The following is a 5,708-nucleotide window of genomic DNA, read 5'->3' on the forward strand; positions in this document are numbered from 1 at the left end:
TCATACATGTATTCACATATATATATTATATATATATATATACATATATTAGATGTATACCTAAGTAAATTTTGGCACTGTTATAGATGACATATGCTTTTAATTTAAATACTATTCCTTGTTGGCATGTAGGAAAACAATTTACTTTTGCATTTTAGTCTTGTATACTGTAAACTTGCTATAAAGAAATGAACTTGTTGATTTTCAGCTTTTCAACTTTATTTTGTTGTGAGGCTTGGAATGACTGCTTACAAGATATTCTTCTAGATATTTTTTATTTATGTAGTTATGTTTTCCAGTGTTGTTTTTTTTCTTCATGAAGATTTACATTTCTGTCTAGTTTCCTTTTATCCTAACTTAAAGGATCCTTTGTAGATGATGATGACTCACTTCTCTCTTGTCAGTTCAATATTATATTTGTTTCTTTGAAATATTAATATTATGTGTCTACATGTGGATCTCCTTGAGTTTCTCCAACTCAGAATTCATTAAACTTCTTAGATATGCAATTAATAATATTTATATGATATTATTTATTCAAATATTCTTCCTGTACCTCTCCTTTTCTTATGGGAACCCCATCATATTTATGTTGTTATGCTTAATAAGAGAAAAATTGGATGATAAAATGCTTGATGGTGGGCCATGAATCTCTGAGGCTTTGGTAGTTTTTCTTTTTGAGTTTTTTTCTTCATTAGAGAAGTAAACATCAGTGAAACATTAACTTGAGAATCTCTAAAGTAAAGTTTTTACTGAAACCATCATAAATTTTATTTTATTGCAAATGGTCACAATTTTTGTATTAGGAAAATTTAGCTTCCTCAAAAGTACAATTTAAAAGATGCTGGGCATGCCATATCACATACAGGTATATAATGATACTGAAATACTGCATTTTCATTGTCTTCATCATAAAATATTTTTCATTTAAAAATTTCTATTTAAATCATGAATATCCATGGGAAAATGGAACATCATAAAAATTATTATTTGGTCACATTGTTTCCTAATAATGCAAACTGCTCAAATGAAGGTCCTATTGTAACAGGACACAAGGAGATTTGCCACGTTAAGATTGACATTTACAGAGGCAAAGTGAAAGTCAGAAGAACATATTTCTACTACTGTTCTCAGGGCTAGATCTTCCTATTACTGTAGTGAAAGAATAAATCCTTAATATTGATATTGTGGGTTTATAACACTTCATTTAAATGATTTTAAAGTACATGTGTTCATGAATATACTCAGGTATTAGAGTATTAGACAGTATAGGTATGCCTTAATTTATCTTCCAGATTTCATAATAAACATTTTGGATATAAAGACAACTAATATAAACTGAATCCTATTTTTACAACCAGATTCCATGGGAAAAATAAAGTTGTGCTCATTTAGAAAAAATATACCTCAAGTGATTAGTGGTAAAAAATTGAGATGGGGATAGATAAGCTTCAGATACATTCAATATTGAATTAAAAACTCTATTCCATGCCTGATAGGAATTCTATTTCTTTAATATTTTCCAGTATGGGTTTTTCATTAGCTAATTATGATGAAAAATGTATCAGATATGTTCTTATTATATCTTGGAAAGAACAGTTCCTAAAGAAACAGGTGGGTCTCCATGGTGGCGCAGCGGTTGAGCACTGGGTTGCGAAGCGAAGCTGCCTGCAGCCTCTGCAGTGCCGGTTCGATCTCCGGCTGCTCCCCGGCCACCGGAGGAGGGTCCTGCATGGCGCGCAGACCTCTCCTGCCGCCCGCTGCTCCCCTCAGCAGTGTACTTTGGTCCTTCTGCCTGCTTTGCTCCCCGCTCTGGCTCTGGTGAATTCTCTCTGGTGAATTCTCTCACCCTCCCGCGCTTCTAACTGTACCCAGTGCTTGTATAAATGTATAAATGCATAAATGTATAAATAAATAAATCTAAAAAAAAAAGAAACAGGTGATTAAAAAATGATGGCTTTAGCATTAGAGACATAACCACCAAACAAAATAATCTGTTTTATGGGTCCTAATCATTTTTAAAGAATTATAGCAAACATTTTCTGCTTTCAATAATTTTGGACATAAACAAAATAGGACCTGAATAGGAACTGTATAATCCAAGTTCTAAATAAATGAAACTATCTCTAAACTAGTGACCCAAAAAAGTTGCAAATAAAGAAAATAACAGAACCAGAACAAGAACTTACATTTTAAAATATATTTTAGTATTATTTCCATTTCAACAAGTTTCCCATTTAATTTTGGAAACACTGGGTGGTTTGAATTTTTACTAAGTTATTTCAGTCATGTAGCAAAAAGTAGTTCAAGAATAGGACAGAAACTAAAACAGGTTTCTATTGGTGCTCTTTTAGATATAGCGAGTGATAAAATCAAAGTATGTCCCTTGAGTCCTATTTAAGGAAGGAAGTGTGGCATTAGGTTTTGATAATGTGTCTGGTATGCAGACCCAAGATTATGAGAGCTCAAGCTATCACACACACCCAGCAGCAACAGCTGCTACCACAGTCCCAGAAAGGTATGTTACTCAACGTGTACTAGACAGACTCTATTTATAAAAGTTGCTTGCTGATTCGTGAGGGAAAATGAAGGGACTTTCAACAGTTATTGCACTAAAGATTTTAAAGGTAACACAATGAAGTAGCCATCATTTCTAAGAGCCCATCAATATCAAGAGGCAATGAATCACACCGGTGCATACCAATTTGCATTCTAAACCCAGGACATTTTCACAAGAGATATAATGTATTTTGAAATTTTCTTTAGACATTATTTACTCTATTAGCACCCCCTCTAAAATACAATATCCAGAAGTGAACATAGTACATTGTAGAGCAGTGGAATCTTGTGCCTAATATGCTCATAATGTACAGCAATTGAGCTATTACCTCTGAAGTCAGGATCTTGCTTCTAGTGATAAAACCCAATATTTCTATGTATCTTGCTATTGAGAATGAGCGGTAAAACAGTAACTATATTTAATTTGATAGATACATGATAGTGGAAATTATCAATCAGAGCCCTCTTCAAGAATACCAGCCATGCAATGCCTGTAGAATGAAGTATTATATTTCACATTCAATGTCTTCCACAGTCTGACACCAACTTAGCTTTACAACCTTGCCACTCATAAAAATAAATCCTCCTATTCCAGACAAGCAAATTTATTTATTCACTGATCATAAACCCACAGTACTACTTATCTGCATAATTTTCATTTGTATTTTGTCTTCACCAGAATATCATTCCCCCTTCTTTCCTTGTACCTAATTATATACTTATATTTGAAATCCCAAGTATTCCAAGAAGTTACGCCTTAATAATGTAATATAAGTTTCTGTGGAAACTTCTGGTTAATACTAATCAATTGGCACTTCATACTTTCTTTTGACATTTTTCAATGCTTATTTAATTTTGTTAAATTTTTTATTTCAAGTCTTATATCCCCAATAAGATTGTAGAATTATTGAGACCAAGATGTCATAAATATATAATGGAGAAAAATCTAAAATACTGTCAGTTATTAATTAATGATTATTTTTAAAAAACAGAGTTCCAAAACAAAATGAGACATACACTAACACATATAATATGGAAATTTCCAAGAGTTCAAGACAAAGATACAATACTGAAACTTACAAATAGGAAGAAGCAGATAACACAAAAAGCTAACCCAATAGGCTAACATCATACTTCCCTGCAGAAATGCTCTGGATAAGAAGATAATGGAATTATGTAATAAAAAAACCTCAGCAAAGTAAGCCAGAAAGAAAAAGGAAAATATTGGATGATCTCACGCATAGCAGGAATTTAGAAAACCTAAGTAAGTGATCAGGAAAAAGACTAATTATAATAAAGAAAAAATCAAAATCAACAAGCAACCATAAACCAGAGATACACTAATGGGGGGGAGGGGAGAAGAGGAAGGATTAGGGCCAAAATAAGGGCGGTGGGTATTGTACAGGAAATATAACCAAAATGAAAATGCATAATTGTGCAAAAATTTAAAAATGATGTAAAAATTATATAAACAAAATTAATTAATTAATTAATTAAATAAATAAAAACCCTTAAAGGTAAAGGCTACAGTTAAGAAATCTCTATCTTGCAAGGCTCTCCTATAGATATGATGGAGAAATAAAGACCTTCCTTGCAACTGTATGACACCAGCTTGCTTTTGCCATCACCTGGTGGTCAGCAATTCAGAATGTTATCTTCCTAATGATATTCTTTTTCCTTGGAATGTAAGAAAACAATGTTGTCAAGCCTACAGGGTAAATGAGGAAAAGGGAGATCTTATCTGGTGGGATAGAGAGACAAGTCCATTCCTGTTTCTGTTGGATTAGGAGACAGAATCCAAAATGCTGCTGTCTTAAGGAAACACAACAGATCCAAAGATAGACATAGACAGAAAAATTATTGGGAAATAATTCCACAAACAAATAGGACCCAAAAGATCCAGAAACAGCAATGCATACATCAGAAAGAAATAGATTTACAGTTAAAAAGGTAGCAAAAGACAGGAAGGGACACTATACAATGATTAAGGAAAATACATCAAGAAGGTATGACACTTATCAACATACCAAAATAAAAGAGCACCAGAATACACAAAAAACTACTAATTTTTAAAAAAAATATTTATTTGTAGACCGGGCGTGCAGGGGAGCGCGTCCCGGCACCGGCATTTTGCAGCAGGGACCTTTCTTGCTGGACACTGTGTGAACCCAGCAGAAGGCTCACCGAGGAGCCAGAGGTAAGCTGGGAGGCTTGCCCATGCCGCGCGCCTTCTAGCCTGCAGTTCCAGCCCAGAGGGGAGCAGCACCCACCTCTGGGGCAGACCAGGCGTGCAGGGGAGCGAGTCCCCGGCACCAGCATTTTGCAGCAGGGACCTTTCTTGCTGGAGACTGTGTGAACCCAGCAGAAGGCTCACCGAGGAGCCAGAGGTAAGCTGGAGGCTTGCCCATGCTGGGCGCCTTCTAGCCTGCACTTCCAGGCCAGAGGGGAGCAGCACCCACCACTGGGCAGGGGACGGCGTACATGGGAGCACGTTCCCGCATCGCCATTTTGCAGCAGGGACCTTTCTTTGCTGGAGACTTGTGAACCAGCAGAAGTTCCCCAGAGGAGCCAGTGGTGAGCTGGAAGGTCGCCCAAGATGCCGGCCAGTACCAGCAACACGTGTCACAAGGAATACGGCAATTAGAAAACAGGCAGTAGGGAGTAGAAAAACCACATGCAACCCAGCAACTCCTCAGCAAAAAAGCACACCGCAAAAAGAAAACCATCTACCAGATTGCAACGACAGTAACTTGGAAGAACTTCTGAGCCTTCCAGATAGAGAATTTAAAATTGCTGTGATTAAAAAACTGACAGAAGTCATAAAGGAAAACAATGATAAGAGGGAAATAATTAATGACCAGAAGAATGAAATGAGTCCCTAAAGAGGGAAGTAAAAAGAAATGCAGGAGATGAAAGAATAATGGAGATGCTAAAGAACTCTGGGAAAAGCAATGAAAGCAGAATAGATGAAAATTGGAAGAACGAATAAGTACCTCTTGAAGACACAGAAATAAAAAGAAACTAAAACAGAAAAGGAAGGAGAAGTACGAAGGAAAAGACCGAAGAAAAGACTTCGGGAACTATCTGACTCCATGAGGAAGGAAATATAAGAGTTATAGGAATCACAGAAGGAGAGGAGAGAGATGTAG

The 5,708-nt window shown here is 35.9% G+C and overlaps 1 pseudogene; it reads left to right on the forward strand.

Annotated features, from left to right (window-relative positions):
- The first annotated feature begins 2,457 nt into the window (after nt 1-2,457).
- The window catches only part of LOC119245594 (glutamine synthetase-like), a 15,994-nt pseudogene continuing 12,743 nt past the window's right edge, over nt 2,458-5,708 (forward strand).

The sequence above is a fragment of the Talpa occidentalis genome, unplaced genomic scaffold, assembly GCF_014898055.3.
Source record: "Talpa occidentalis isolate TD23 unplaced genomic scaffold, MPIMG_talOcc4v2.1 talOcc4.15, whole genome shotgun sequence".
Lineage (NCBI taxonomy): Eukaryota > Metazoa > Chordata > Mammalia > Eulipotyphla > Talpidae > Talpa > Talpa occidentalis.